At 42.9% G+C, this 16,787-nt stretch overlaps 2 long non-coding RNA genes across 6 annotated transcripts; both read left to right on the top strand.

Moving 5' to 3' along the window:
* The first annotated feature begins 903 nt into the window (after positions 1 to 903).
* LOC127758438 (uncharacterized) lies at positions 904 to 6,585 on the top strand. 5 transcript variants are annotated; one of them, XR_008013830.1, is made up of 6 exons: positions 933 to 1,390; positions 2,636 to 2,685; positions 3,611 to 5,022; positions 5,720 to 5,780; positions 6,040 to 6,249; positions 6,323 to 6,585. It is a non-coding gene; the product is annotated as an uncharacterized LOC127758438 (long non-coding RNA). The 5 variants fall into 5 exon arrangements; XR_008013818.1 differs by having other exon boundaries at positions 904 to 1,390; positions 2,182 to 2,856; positions 6,040 to 6,585; XR_008013812.1 differs by having other exon boundaries at positions 2,636 to 2,856; positions 6,040 to 6,585.
* A 1,073-nt stretch (positions 6,586 to 7,658) lies between these two features.
* On the top strand, positions 7,659 to 12,718 carry LOC127758469 (uncharacterized). The gene is made up of 4 exons (XR_008013841.1): positions 7,659 to 7,939; positions 9,103 to 9,246; positions 9,862 to 9,915; positions 10,215 to 12,718. It is a non-coding gene; the product is annotated as an uncharacterized LOC127758469 (long non-coding RNA).
* The last annotated feature ends 4,069 nt before the right edge of the window (positions 12,719 to 16,787 follow it).

Genomic DNA, 16,787 nt, shown 5'->3' on the forward strand with positions numbered 1-16,787 from the left:
TAATATTTGCCGATAAGCAATTGGTGGTCGTAGGCTCACTCACCTCTAGATACGGTGCTTTACCCGTAGACGCTTCTCCAGCTCTCGCAGGAATTGTATGGGAGTCATCCTCGGGGGAACTTCCCGAATGACCGTACCGAGGAATTCTACCGTACTCCGTGTAGCTATGGTTGTTGATTCTGCGGAGCTCACCCAAAGGTTCGGGCCGGATTGTAGGAAGTGGGTGATACGTTTTTGTATTTCTATGAGAAGAAATACGGCACCCACGATTCCCAGTAGTAAGTTGTCGGCATATCGCGCGTAACAAATCCTTATTAATAAGGAATGGCTTTTAAAGGGGGGCCAGCTTACGGGCCAGGCCTTTCTCTAACATGATAACTAGTATCGCCTCCCCGCCCAGCTCTATCAGCAGGCCCCTTCTTTTGCAATACTTAAAAAGGTCACTCATGGCTAAATTCTTATTAAAGCCTTCTCTACCAATGAATTCGGCCCTCTGGGTCAACCCAGCGGCTCTCGGGGTCAACCCAGCGGCTTCTATGAGAAAGGGGGCGCAAAGGAGGCTCGAGGCCGCTGAAGGGGAGAAAACAAAAGGCGATGATTTTGTAACTCGGTGACAAAGTTGAGGGACCTTCGGTGTACTTTTTCCTTTCTGTGGGCGCTGCCGCCGGCGCCATGGGCGCGCGTGGCGCGCGTACGCTTGCCGCCGCCGCTGCCTTGCCAACCACGGCAAGCCGTCGCTGTGCCGTGCACTCCACTGCCGCCACCCAACCCTCCCGCGACCGCCGCGTGTATGCGCCGCCGTCGCCGACCAATCACAGGCCACAGCCGGCGCCGTCGCCTTCCTTCTCACGTCGCCGCCACCAAGGCCAACTCCCTCTTCCCCTCTGCAAACCGCCATTGACCACCGCCCTTCGTCGCCTATAAATAGCCGGCAATACCCCATCATTTCCTCACATCGAGCTTGAAGCTCTTTTCTCTCTCTCTCCCTCCATCCATGTCCGGCCGTCGCCGCCGTCGGCCGATCTCCTCCTTCGTAGTTCCCCTTCCTCTTCCCTTGCGCCACTATGCTGGCTCCACTCCGGCGAATCCATTTTGCCCATCTCCCCTTCCTTTTCCCCTTGAATCAAGCCACCACCACCCCTCTCTTTACCACCGGAGATAAGCTCTTCTACTCGCCGTTCCGGCCACATCCCTCTTCCTCTCTTCCATCCACCACCCTCCCCGGGTGCGCGTCGCTCGGGAACACAAACCTCCGCCGACGTCGCAGCCTCCCAGCCACTGGAGCACCGCCGCCCCACTCGGCCTCTCCTCTCTCTTCTCTCGGCTCACTGTGAGACAGAAAGAAGAGAACGAAAAGAAGAAGAAGAAAAGGAAAAAGAAAGGCTGACAGGTGGGCCTATACACAGTGCATTTTCACATTTTCTAGATTTAATTCAAATCATATTCTTTAGAAGCCCATATCTCCTAAACAGTAGATCCGATTCCAGTAAAACTTGGACATAAATTCATCTAAATTCAAATGCTTCATTTTGAAACCCAATTTGCTATTTTATTTGAATTTATTCAAATACCGTTTGAATTTATATTTGTCTTTCAAATATTTTCTTTTATCCCAAACTGCCCCTTAAGCCACTAAAAAGCCGCCGGTTGAAACTTTATGCCTTCCATGGGGACGTTCGCGGTTTACTATCCCCGACGTTGAACCGTTGGTTGTAAAGCCCGGCAAAACCCAAACCCAAGGTCGAAGTGCTGCTCCCGACACTCCACGCCTCGATGCGTACAACGGTTGGAGCTCACTATTCCCTCGACCTTTACAGCACGCCGCACAGTTAGTTCTTGAGCTCTGTGTGATCCTAACCACTCCGCCGCCACTCACGGTTGTCGGAGTAACACTTCCACACCGCTAAACTTCCTATTCCTCTAACCGTCATGCTGTCTGTTGACACCGGCTAAAGAAGATACCAAATCAAGTCGTTATGCTACCCAACTCTAGCAACGACTAGCAAACAACTAAACCCTCGCTATTATACTACCTAAACCTACCGCCAGCAAATACTAGCCCAATAATCCCTATACCCTATAAAGGAAATAGAATATACCCTAAACCCTAGCCCTTTTAACCATTTATCGTTCTCTTTCTATTTTATGGCTTTTATTGAATTTGGCTCTTCCTTCAAGTAGAGTCTATTATCTTTTGGATGGCAACCTATGGTATTTCAAGAATCGATAATCAGGCTGCTATATTGGATTTATTTACGTTGGAGCAAGGCAAGTTATTATCCCTCTCCTTTGAGCATAATTGTCCCATATTCCATGCCTCTATTATTCTATGCATTAGTCATACATGATTTCAAATGCATAACCTGAACATAGTAAACCAAATATGCTAGCTTTTGCTTAGCCTTGCCTAGTTAGACTGCATAAAAATATAATAAACTTAGATTGGGACAGTACGTAGGAATTGGTTGATTTCCGGGTGGCTAGTGCTGTCTCAGTCGATATAATTGTTCACCAAATACTTATGTCAAACGAACAGGTATGACCGCAGCTTCTAGAATGGGGATATACCTAGTTATTATGTCAATTAACAATGTGGTATCTCTGTATAGTGGTTCTTATTTAAGTTCTCGCGCAGGAGGCAAACTTACGCCGAGCAGGGCGATTGTAATATTTACCGAGGCGCAGGTAAATATCTTGATTATCTCGCGAGCTGTATGTGTGAATTGTGAAAACCTGATTGAGATGACGGGGGGTCTCTCAACTAGTTCTCTCGAAAAACCTCGAGAACGCCAGAACTACTCTCGCTGCTGATAACGTTACGTTCAGAGCGCATGAGGACTAGAGTTCACGGAACAGGTACCACTATTGTTAGTAACCTAATACTGGGCCATGACTAAGCTAATGATTATTGGCAAGTTATGAACTGCGGGTAAAGCGTACATCTACTGCAGTATGAATATTCTTAAAACTATTCGAATAGCCGTGCTCATGGACTTGAGTATCGGGACTCATATGGTATTTGGTTAGAAACCTAATTGAAGATTTTATTAAATATTGATGCATTTCAAACATCATAGGCTTTGTCCCTCTTTATTCTCAGCTTTCTGCAAGTAAATCTAGCTCTACTCAGATATTATCATTTCATGCATTCAATATTGAATATAATAGCTTGCTGAGTACATTGTACTCACCCTTGCTTCAACCCCACCTTTTTAGAGTCATTTTGGAGATTTTGCCGAAGCCGGGAGTTTAATCATATAAGTTAGTTTCATTCCAACTTAACTTCCAAGTCTAGCGTAGTTAGATGGTTTAAGTCTATAGCAAAACATTAGAGTTGAGTCATTCTATAGCTTCTGTTGTAATAATAGTTAGCCACAAACTTGTAAATACCCTATTATGTTATAATAAAATCTCCTTTAGAGACATTCAAATGTATGTAATGAAAATCCAGATTGTTGAACCTGTATCAATCTACTGATTCAGGGCTTGATACAGTTAAATATATCGGTTTTCGAATCATTAGTTTCGGGACCCGACAGTTATGTACTTGCTAGTTCAACAATATATCAATGGCGGTGTATGACTGACATCCTGTGGTTGAAACTTGTAGGAGATGCGAGACTGTGTCCAACGTGGCAAAACTAAAGGATATATACCTTGACAGTGCTCAAACTTGATGGTCATGCATGAAGTCTCATGCTATGATCGTCTGGTCATTGGTGAACGTTGAAACAGTTATATTCTTTGGAAATGAGTTCTGTATGCACTATACTTTCTGCAATCAAATGTATGCATTGTGTAGCGTAACTCATAAACTATAAACGAACCTATGTGATACGTTATTATAGCCCTTTCATCTTCTACCCTATAGTTAAACAAAGGAAAAAGTCCAAATACCCCCCTAAACTTTGGATGGAAGTCCATCTAGCACCCTAAACATTAAAACCGGACATTCAACCCCCTAAACTTTGCAAAACCGTTTATATTACCCCCTAAGGTGGTTTTGGATGGTGGTTTTGCATATTTTAAAAGCTTAAACGAACAACTTTAAATAACATATATAACATATTTACATATCATCAGTTGTAAGTCATCAATTTATACTTATACAGCGATACCGTGCTATTATTATGTTGGTACTTGTTTGTAAGAGAGCTAAAAAGTGGTAAAAAGAAAGATTTAAGTGGAGATTTTAATATATATGTCTGATGTGTATGTCACGTGATCAAACTCATCCAATTTATATACGAATTAGATAAAAACCACTATACAAAACCACCATAGTGGGTAATATGAACGGTTTTACAAAGTTTAGGGGGTTGGATATCTGGTTTTAAAGTTCAGGGTGCTAGACGGACTTTTATCTAAAGTTTAGGGGGGTATTTAGACTTTTTCCTTAAACAAATGGTTTTACTCATTCATCATGTCACACATCCAACGGTCGAAACCCATCTGAAGAATTTGGATCCAACGTCCTAGATCAGCGCGCGTGTCCCCCACCTCCCTCCGCATCCTCTCCCGCATCTACCTCTCTGCCGCAACGCATCCTCTCCCGCACCTCCTTCTCTTCCGCAATCGCCGCGCCTCCTCCTCATCCGCGCGACCGCCTGTCGCGTTGGTGTGACCCAGGAGACCCTCGGCGCCGTGGTAGATCATGCGCGCGCAGCGCAGGAAGTCGTCGCTGTCGCCGGAGCCCGCCACGACGTGCAGTGCGGAGTCCCCCCGCGGCGTCGTCGCCACGTCCAGGACCAGCGCCGCCGCGGAGGGTGATGGCGGTGGCGGCTGAGCGGGCGCTTGTTGTCCCGGGTCCGGCGGCCCCGCGACGTCAACGGCGCCTTGGTCCGGCGCCGGTGCGGCGCCGCCAAGAACGGCCTCCAGCCACTCGCGGTCACCGCGGCGCGCGGCACTGAGCAGCCTGGGATCCATCGATCGTCGGCGCAATCGCCGCACCGTAAACTGGAGACGGATTTGTGAGCTCTCGATGGGAAATGCTCGAGAACAAAACGATCGATTATCGATCAGGTAGACATGCCGAATTGGAGCAGGATTTGCCTTAGCTTAATTTAATTCCTTAACTAATAATTTGATGTTTTGACCTCTATCTATCTGCCTGTTTGCATAAAAATGGTGTGTTTTTTTTATCGTGTTCTTGGCTCAACGTGCAGCTCTCAATTATGTTCCCTGTGACAGCAACTTTTAGTTAAATAAATAATATCCATATTCCATATATGACTGGATGATTTGATCTGGACTAGCATAATTCAGTTTTTGCAAATATTGGCCAGTAGGTGGTTGTCATCTGGATGTTAGCGATTGTAGAGAGTTTTATTAAGTAGTTCAGCTACTAGCTTGGTGGTATCAGTACATTTTTTAGAGAGTTTTATTAAGTTCGTTTCTGAACCATGTAGATGAAATAACGGAATTGGAACTTATTTGGTCAAGTATATCAGTTATTAATTCTATGACACCAGAAAATTACATTGTTTCATCGCATTTAAAGGCTACAGGTATTTTTCTTTTTTACGGAATGATCAAACCGAATCAGGGGATACACTGCAAATTATATCTTCTCACCCTAGAGGACTTCTATATGGAGTGACTATATCAAATGTTTTGCCTTTTATGCTGATCTAATTAGTCTGCTGATCGTTACGGAGATGTTGGTCATTTCCAACTCTTAATCTTGCTAATTTTTTTTCCTTCTTTTGCTCCTTGATAGGCTTGCTTGGCAAGGAATCTCCCCCACAAAATTCAGAAAAGAGGAGGGACTGCATAATCAGGTACTGCATACTCTCCCTCACAGCTTCAGTAATGCTTGCATGAAAAAGGTATTAAAAAAGGCTCTCTGCAAACAAAATTCATTTCTTTGCCATTTGCTAAGCTTATGGTCTTTAACAACTAAGAATTGCTTTAGTAAAGAAAAATCAAAGTAAATATGAGTGATCTTAAGTGTTGTAAATTTGATGGTAACAGCGTAGAAGCACATGGATTTTATGCTGCTATGTTGCTCTAACACAAGTTTGCCAAACATTTATGCAGCATCTCCCCTTTTCTCATACATGCAATCAGAAATTGTCCCCCACGCGTTGAACTTGTCGGAGTGCTCGGCTGGAACTACCTTATCGAACATGTTGTCCAATGGATCGCGATCAAGCTGATCTCCATCAGAGGCACCAGCTAAGATCAACACATTCTGAAGCCACTCCTGGTAAAGGGGAAACCTTAGGGGCTCAGAGATACCCATCACAGGTAAAGCGAGTGGGAAACCATCTCCCAGAAGTTGCTTCAATGAATCTTTATGAACCTCTCCGGATGTCATCAGAGTCTTGTAGCAGCGGTGCGTGGAAACTACCCGGACCCATCGGGGCACATTGAAACGACTTCTTCCCAAGAACACTCGCATATGTGGTTTCAAACGGGATCTTCACAATTCCCTGATGCTCCTTCATGGGATAATTCAGCTGGGATCTTGGAGGGAGAGTCTCCTCAGCATCCCCCATCCTGTACCATTTCCCTGATTGTTCAGAAAAAGAGATCAAGGGAATGTGATATAATTAGCACTCTAAAATCGAATGTGAGCAAGAACATGTTTACAGACTTACTTTCGTCTAAATAGAATGACGTTTTGCACGTTCACGAAAAAAAACATGTACATATATGTATGAGGGCGAGATAATTTTACAACACAGTTGATGATGACCAATCGATTAATTCTTGAGCATACAGAGTAAAAATTTCAAGCCTCTTAGTAAGATCAACTTGAATGCATGCATATGGAAGCAAACTAATTAATGGTATAAGTAACTCTTGTATGCCTTTGCTATGAAATGCTTCGAAATATAGGTCTTTCCATCTGAATAGCAGAGTGAGCCGATCTTCCAAAGGACTTGAGTTATCTGGTGTGATCTGCACTAGGAATGTTCCACCGCTCGGAGTGTACAGCTTGTCGGATATCTTGCAAAACTGCTTTACCCCTTTGCTGTTGGAGGGCGATTCCAGAGTTATGATAACCTCAGCCTCAGATGAAATCGCGGACATCAGCTGTCCATAGCTTGTGGCGAGATTGCTTAACTCCAGGTAGAAGATTGATGAATGGCCGGGCTGTTCAATGCAAGAAAAAGATGATGAGATAAGAGATACACACCGATCGATTACTTTACAAGTAAAAAAAAAATCCGAGAAATTGCGATCGATCGGTTGAGAAATTTATTGAGAGGAAGAAGAACGTACGGGTAGAGGGGGAGAGATAGTGGTGGAGGTGGATGCCTCTTTCCTCCTCTTGGGCGCCATTGATGTAAAGCGATATGCTATGGAGAGGGTTTAAGAGGGTTTTAGAAGAAGAAGAAGAAGAAGAAGAAGAAGAAGCGGTTGAGAAATGGGAGTACAAGTGCTTTGGTGTGAGTGGATGGACGGTGAGGTGGTCGTCTTCCTCACGCGCGGTGGGGAAGAGGCGGCGGCGGCGTCGGGGAGGAGCCGAGGAGAGGCATGGGCTCACGGCCACCACGGCTGCCTTCTTCTTCTTCTTTTTTGCATTGCTTGCTTTTCTTTTTTTTTTTCATGGGTTGTTTTGTCTTATTGGCGAGAGAGAGAGAGAGAGAGAGGGAGAGAGAGAGTCCAGCTAGCACATCATGCCATGCCTCCCCCACCCATCCAAATTCCCAAACCCTCGTCGTGGCCGCACCCACCCACCCACCCACCCACCTCGCCGCCGTCGCCGCCGGGGCTGGGGCCGCCGCGCGCCTCCGCCTCCGCCTCGTCCTCCGAGGCTTGCTTGGTTGTAGCTAGCTAGCTCCACTAGCTTGCGGGGGAAGCTAATCTTGGAACAGCAGCCTCCCCATCCTCCCGGTGGTGTAAATGGCATGAGCGCGGGCGGCGACGCGCGAAGGCGGCGGCGGCGGCGTCCTCAGCGACGCGACGCGAGCAGTGGTGTGGTGGTCAGGTGCTCCACCATGCAGTTTTGCCCAATTTTTCCCTTTTTTTTTTTCCAAATATTTCGATTCAAATTTCTACCAGGTGTTTTATTCTTCTTCAATTCATTTGCATGCTCAATGAAATTGCCCTGCAGCTAAGATTTCATTAATCTTTGATGGAAGCATCAATGTTCAAACAAACTATAAAGGATAAGAACTTAGAGCTGACCGGCACAAAAAGAAAAAGCATTAATTGCTTCCGGTGATTCGAATTAACAAGTTGCTAAAATTGGAATCATGGGGGCTTTCCCCTCGCAAATGCCTTACATTAAAGGATGCAACATCACAACATATAAAATCTCAAAATAGAGGATTGGCTTGCCCAGACATCATAGTATACGCGCGTTACAATTGCTGCAATCACACAGTAATATTTCTTCTACAATTGATGAATTTTGCATTTGTGCTTAGAAACATCTTGGCAAGCTGAATCACTGCAGCTAGGAGCACATTGACAAATATTAGCTGGCTGAATTCAAATGGATGAGGGCGCAGAGACTGGAGATAGAACCTGCAATGTCTGGTGGTGGAGCTCTCACTCACACTCTCACGGCCGCGCCGTCGAGTGCCAGACTGCCAGCTAGCCGGCTTCACCGTTGATCCATGGAGACCACAAGAACCATATGCATGCGTGTTCTTGTCCGCAGAAGCTGGAGTCCTAGGTTCAAACTGATCCAAACTATGGAGGAAATTAAGAAACAAGAAGTTTATTTTGTGTACAACAGTGAGATATTACTCCCAGTGAAATTTCTACAGATTTTAATAAACATATTTAAATATGATCCATTCTCTAAAAATATGAAATGTTTTTTAAGCATGTGTATGCGCAAACCATGGTTACAGTTGCAAGCCCGTTCTGTTCTTGAGGCTGTTTGGAATCGCCTCTTGCTGTGTATTGTTCTGCACAAACCTGTCAAGGAATAACAAGCAGTACAATTTGTTGCTCCAGGATGGTTTCAACTTTCATATAAATTATATCTGTTGTGATCTCTTCTCCGTACAATTAATTCCTTTTCAGAAGTTCCCCCTTGCTGCAGGGAGACCGAAGCTTTTTTCATTATTGATGTTATAAGATATTATTGATATATTTTAATCACATCTTAACTAACTTGTACTTGTATGAGATTTGCAGTGTTCCAAAATTTTGATATGTGATTTGAACCTCTGAAGTAGGACTACCCAACTAAAATTCCTGATTACTCTTGCTCTGTCACTACACGCCTCCACATCCCTACATCCGAGGCTCCTACTCGGCGACTCCGATTGGCAATTGAAGGTCAGTGGTTGATAGCTCATGCCTCATTGCTCATAGGCTTGTAGCTCAAGCTTAGGTTGCCAATTTGTGATTTGTGAATGAATGCGAATAAGTTTCTGCTGTCATGGAATGTTTTGGTATTGGCCTATTGGGTAAGACGTGAATAGGAATGGGGAAGTAGTAATCTTTTTAAGGGTTGTTTGGAGAAATTGGAACACAGCTAATGCACTTGACAAACATGGGGGATGTACCTTGTGCACACCATAAAGCTCAAGAAAAATATAACTCAATTTGTACTGGTGTGGGGCTATAACTGATACTCTTGATAGACATGATTTTAGTCCATTATTGTTGTTAAGGGATATTATTTCTATATTTGCATCAATTTTTTAACTAATTTGTAGTTGTAAATGGGATTTCGATTTCAGGTTCAGATAATTGCATTATCTATCTATTTGTGCGATTCAATGGAAATGTTCATAAATCAAGACTGTTTGATTCATGCTCTGCATGTTGATTTATATATTACTACCCTTTAGTTGAGCTTAATTACCGAAAAACCATGATGCCAATTATATATCCATATGCATAACAACTGATGTCAAGGGTTTATGATTTTTTCTCCATGTCCTCCAGATCGACGACGCCACCACTGGAACCCTCTCCAGTCTCAACCTCTCCGCGAACACGGTAATCATTGCACGATCACTTTCCTTCAACCATTACAGTTCAAATTCAAATTACGATATGTAATGCACAAGCCATTAAAATAAAGTTCTATGGGCTTATATGTACACTGCTGCCTTATTTTCATTTACTCATCAAAATTTGTCATTACTGTTGGAAACTGGAAAGCGCCTTTGGCTATATTTTGAATTTCATGCATTATACACATCAATTGACCGGGAATTTGTGTAAAATCTATAACCTGACTAATAATCTTTAGAGTGGTGTACTGCTATATTAATTTTCATTTTTTTAATTCTCAGGTTTGACCTCTGGATTACATCTTCAACTGGTAATAATCTTCAACTGTTTGCTTCCCTTTTTCACCAACTATGAGCATGTTTGGAATGTCTAAAAATAACAAAAAATAAATATAAACTTCACAGAAAAAAAATCACATTCAGCGGTATAATTTTAAAATAAATCCAATTATATCCACGTTGCAAAAAAAATACTTTGGAAGTAAGGCTAACCTGTTGGACGTCGCCTCCATTGTCCCCTCTGCCGGTGACCGACGTCCTTGACTCGCCGTGAATCCCAGTCAATGCCGCCCAGGTACTTTAGTTTTTTTAAAGATCAACTGTATCAGACTCAAGCAGTGAGCCAAAGCTGATCGATTTTATTCCCTTATTTTCTGAGGATCTTAAAGAATAGTACATAGAGATTAGTTGCTGAAATTAATTTGCTCATGCTCGAAAGCAATTGGTAACCATGTGCTTTCCTGCTCTATTTACGTACAGATGGCGAACAATTGAGTCAATATTGGTACAAGGATTATTTTCGAGATAATTTCAATAATTATGCATACGATTGGAAATGTAGTGTTTAATCCTTCTATTCTGAGCATAATTTTGACCCATCGTGTTCTACACTTTTTGCAAAAATGATAGACCAGGACCTTAAGTAGGGGGTGGGCAGAAAAAACCGAGACCGAAGACCGAACCCAAACAAACCAAAACCGAACCCGAACTACCCGAAGTTTCGGTCATCGGTCGGTAGTTCGGTCATGCACTCGAGAAGACCGAAGTTTTTTTGGGTAGTTCGGTCATTCTTCTCGGGTACTCGATGTAACCGATCTGTATAAAAACAGAGTTAAACATAGGCATGTGTTGGTGTTGGGCTCATGGGTTGGGTGGCTGGCAAGCCCATTAGTGATTAGTGTATTTCTCCACGAGACAAACAAGTCAACAAACCTAAGTCCCGAACCAGAATCTCGTCGCTTCGCCTCAAGCGCCGCCGCTCGGCCTACCCACTACCCCAATCTCGTCGGCTCGTCGGCGTTGCCGCGCCGCCGCGGCACTGCCCGCGCGCTGCTGCCGGCGTGCTGCCCCGCCGTGCGCCCGTCGCGGCGCGCACCGCCTGCTGCCGTGCAGCCGTGCTGCTGTCTACCCGACTGCTGAGATAGCGAGGGGGCCAATCGCCGAGCCGGAGGAGGAGGGGGCCATTGAAGTGAAGGTGACGAACAGAGCAGCACAATGGAGTCCATACAATCTTGTAATGTACTGTACGTATGAGCCTGAATCCTTCAACGCTTGATTTGTTTTGCAATCATGTTCTGATTGTTGTGTTGGCTGCCAATTGCCACATGCTGTATGCCTGTTCGGTCTGTACGGTCTAACCGAAGACCGTGACCGAAGTTTCGGCTAACCGAACTGTCGGTCTTGATTCTTGTGAGAGCAACTTCGGGTGTCAATTCTAGATAACCGAAATTTTTAAAGACCGAACTAACCGGACCGAAGTCTCGGTTATGACCGAACGCCTACCCCTAGCCTTAAGTGTGCTCATCCGATTTCGAATTCTTTTAGGTTTATTACAATTTCATTTGAGAAAATTTGTTTCTTGTATCCAGATCGGCGGCGAACCCCTTCACGTCGCGCTTTGAGCCGTTTCTGGAGCCGCCCATCATCGAGCCGTGCTTGGAGTGACAGTTCTAACTAAAAGACTACTGAGCTTAATTTTTTATGTAAAACACAAATGGTTGAGAAAACAAAAATATACATGATGCACTTTGATTGTCAGTCTTTAGGAAGTTATGATTCTTTAGGAGATAGATAAAAATATTTTATGATTCATTGTATAAAAATGACTTTATGGAAGCAACTATAGATGACACAGGGGAATGTCCAATAGCTATAGAGCTCAATTACTTCTTGCTGGAAACAAGCATAATTTCTTATTTTGAAGGAATCACATCAACCGAGACGAAACGTTTGATAGGTATTTGATCATTTAGAAACGATGGGAAGTGGCTACCGGCTTTTTGGAGTGGGACTGTAAATTATGAAGTTTTTACATTAACATTACTTATTGTTCATCCGTCAAATTACTCTGTAAATAACGTATTGATTTTGGCACATTGTCACATTGTCGAGGGGTCTGTCAAGGCAACTTGACAAAATTTTGGCAAAGCCAAAGAAAGAAGTCGAACCTACAGGGAAGAACAGAATATCATGTATCAAAACGTTCATGATTGGTGAGCAAATGTAGGTTCGAGTGATCAAAATTAATTCAGAAACTTATTTTAGAAAATAGTAAATTGCTAACTGGAATGTTACTCACCAATGTCCTCTTGTTTTGTACAACACGCCATCACCATTCAGGTGGAATATTGTGTGATTAATAAGATGATTAAATATGCACTTGTGTCTCTCTAAATATGCATTTCCGTCATCGACTAATTTTAGTAGTCGTTTCATATAAATATTGAAAGAAGACGTTAACGAGATAACCAACAATTCTTATATTGTGAAACATTGTCAAACTATTACTTTGACATTTGTGTCATATCAAACTGGTATTTGGGTTTATAAATTCATGCCCTCATGCTATCCTTAATGGGCTGCGACCAGCGTGTGCCTTGTGTGATGAATAGAAAAATCAATATTTTTAAGTACATAAGCCAATTTAGAAAAATGAATGGAATTGGCCTATGGGAACATCCGAATTCGTGACATGTGGAAAATATATTTTCTTGTACTCTATATATTTTTTCTATTCGCGACATCCAAATTCATTTTAGAGTTTTATTAAAGATTAATATAATTGCACCGTAGCGTTTAGCACGGGCATATTACTAGTTACAATAATTGTCCTTTTGCGTGAGGGGTGACCAACCATTGTTTTAGAATTATTTTTATTTGACGAGCTTACTTTGTACTGACATTTAGCCATGAGGCAAAGTGGCAGAAATATATAGTTTACCATTTATTTAGGTTTCAAATGCGAGACGATGGAAGCAAATTGGAAGAGAACACTAACGTTATTTGACCATGCAACTTAGCCATGCCAAGTACCAGTTCGACGCTTGTTGAACGGTGCAGAACCTTGGACGTGAGCTCAATTGGCATCGATCTGTAAAGCATACACCTATGCCCGCAGCAGCCGGCAATCGCTTGGCGGCCGACATCACTGCACGAGCCTATCCCTAATGGGCCGGAAGAAATTTCTATGGGGAAAAAGTACACAGTATCTTTCTTTGAGCCAGTATAGTATTGCCAATTACTAGCTCTAATTCATTATAGCCAATCTAATAGCTCATTTATACAATAGTTACATACTACACTATTAATATCTGATCCCACATGTCATACACACATTGTGTCTTGGAGTCCGTGCTATAGCTGGCTACAAATCTGTAGCCTGTTGACCTTCTCTCTCCTCATTTATCTGGTTAAAATATGTTTGCAGCTAGCTTATAGCCTGCTATTGTACCTGCTCTTAAGTATGATACCCCACAAAATTAACACTACCAAAATTTGCTGAGATTTTTCTTTTAGAAATGAATTGGACAAGTCCCTCGTTTGCATGTATGTATGGATCGATGACAAAGCACAATACTACCCATCCGTTTTATATTACATAAGTTTCACCAAATTTATAGAAAAATATAGCAATATTTTTAAATAAAAAAACATACTATATAAATAAATTTGATATTATATTCGATGAAATTAATTTAGTGTTATAGTTGTTGCTAATTTTTCTAATAAACTTAATAAAGCTTAAAAAGGTTTAACTATAAATTAGTAAAAGTTAAAAGTTTCGAGTAATATAGAAAACGGTGGGAGTACAAGCTACCATACCAACAACCGAACCTTGTGGTGGGGAATATATACTGGGGGGGTCACCTGGCCGGAATCTATTAAATTATAAATTATCGTGCGTGCATGGGTTTCAGCCCCTCCATCGATCGATGTGATGTGATGCTGTGATGGGTTTCAGATTTTGATCGCACTACTAGTAGTCCTCCTATTTAAATAATCCACGTTTCATTCCCGATCAATCAACATAAAATCAAATGGAATTTCAAGAAAAAAATTAATCAATCCCGCATGGAGCGCGGCCAACCGATCGGATGCGCGGGGCTGCGTTAATTTGCACCGTTTCCATGCATCATGCATGCACTAAAGGGTTATTTGGTTTGCTCCCAAAATTTGACAAAAGTTACCACGTCTCATGTTAGACAAGTTTGACCAAGTTAGCATATTATTTAGTTTATAACCACGCTTGTAACAATATTCTTTCTCATCTATTAGGGTCTCACATGTCATCAACTCATTAAAGTGTGGCACAATCCAATTTTGCTAGTTAAGGTGTGGCTCATTTTTTTAAGCCACAACTTAGACAAGTGTGGCATAAAAAGTATGGTGAATGGTGACAAACTTAGTATAGCATCCAAACATACCCTCTTTAGATTCCAACTTTTTTCTTTAAACTTTCAACTTTTCGTCACATCGAACTTTCCTGCACACATAAACTTTCAACTCTTCCATCACATCATTCCAATTTCTTCAAACTTCTAATTTTGGGCTTAGTTTTCTAAACAAAAGCTTTTCACCCATCCTATCGAATGTTTAGACACATACATAAAGTATTAAATATGCATGTAGTATTAAATATGGATAAAAAAATCAATTACACAGTTTGCGTGTAAATTGTGAGACAAATCTTTTAAGCCTAAGTGCACCATGATTTGACAATATGGTGCTACAGTAAACATTTGCTAATGACAAATTAATTAGGCCTAATAAATTCGCCTCACAGTTTCCTGACAAAATATGTAATTTGTTTTGTTATTAGGCAACGTTTAATCCTTCAAATATGTGTCCATATATCCAATGTGACACCCAAAAACAAAAAAATTTGCCATCTAAACCGGGCCAAGGTCCCGTCGGGCTTGCCTCCTCCTTCCCTTTGACCTACGCCATGATGCTCATGGGCAGCTTATCTCTTATTGGATTTCCTTTCCTAACTGGATTTTATTCTAAAGATTAACCTTTGCTCTAACCAACTGAGCTACCAGAACCACTTGCCTAAAGTCTCTTTTCTTCATCTATGAGCACCCCAGTGGAGGAGTTTGCTCAAGAACCAAGAGCCGGCCAAGGAGTTAGATGAAGATTAAGATTTTCGTGGCATATGTTTTTCAAACTGCTAAATGGTACGTTTCATGCGAGAACTTTCTATATGAAAGTTGCTCTAAAATATCATATTAATCTATTTTTCATGTTTATAATAAGAGAGCAGCTACAAAACGGGATATCGTTGTAACGGGATAGTTTAAGTGACTCCTCCCCACTTCCACGTGCACTTCATCTTGATACCTGGTACCTTGGGTATCAGTTGGTACCTGGTACTTGGTACCTTTGGTAACGACTGATACCTTTGGTACTTGATATCTGGTACCGGTTGGTACCTGGTATCTAGTACCGTGATACCTGGTACCTGGTATCTGGTACCCGTGATACTTGGTCGTACCTGGTAGCCTGGAGGAGGAGGAGGAGAGAGAGAGAGGAGAAGACAGCCACGTAGTGGAGCATGAGGAGGAGGCGGCGGCGAATCCGGTGGTCGGCGAGGTGGAGTGTGGAGGAGGAGGCAGTGGCGAATCCGATGGTCGTCGAGGTAGGGCAGCCGATGAGAAGACCAACGAGGGTGGGGAGCCAGAGCAGCGCGGTAAGGGAGGCGAGCTTGAAGACGGCCCTTGCCGGGGCCGTGCCGTCGTCGTCCTCCTCGGCGGCCGGGGTCTTGAGCCGACAGGAGAAGCTCCCGCCCGGCAACACCTTCCCCGGCGCCAGCGGTGGCTTCCACGTCCCGCTTCCACTCTCCCTCTTGTTCACCGCACCCGTCGCCGAGCTCCTCATCGTCGCCCCGACCCCCGCGGCGGTGGGGCGACGGCGACAGGGACAACGGCAGGCATCGGCTCCGACGAGCATCCTCCACACCCAACGTGCCACCCCACACAGCTAGGTACCATCGTCGTCTTCGTGCTGGTAGTCACAGAGAGAAGGGAGAAGGAAGGGGAAGAGACAAAGAAGAGGATAAGGATGCTAGATATTTAGTGGTAGTAGTTGTCCCGTTGCAACGGAAGTCCGTGGTGTAGGTTTTCTGTTATAATAATTAAAGAGTAAATTACGCCCACGGTACAACAACTTGGCAGGTGTGTGCGATATAGCGTAAGAACTTTAGAATTGAACGTTTGAGTGCAACAACTTGATAAGTGGGTGCGTTCTAGTACAAGAACTTAACAATTTAGTATTTTGGTGAATCAATTTGGCTAAGCATATGCTAGGTGAGTTTTTTCACTATATCAATATGCCAAAACACAATAATCCTACAAATATTACCTTATAATATTGAATTTAATCTTTAAGAATTATATTGCATATATAATTTACATCCAATTATCTTTAAGAATTTTTCGTTTTCTTCACCTTCTCAAATATCAACCGAAATATAATAATTTCTACATCCAGTTTAATTGACTTTCAGTTATTAGTTATTAGGAAAACATATAAATATGTTTATACAAATCTACGCTAGTATATTGTCAAAATAAGTAC

This window comes from Oryza glaberrima, chromosome 1 (genome assembly GCF_000147395.1).
Source record: "Oryza glaberrima chromosome 1, OglaRS2, whole genome shotgun sequence".
Taxonomy (NCBI): Eukaryota; Viridiplantae; Streptophyta; class Magnoliopsida; order Poales; family Poaceae; genus Oryza; species Oryza glaberrima.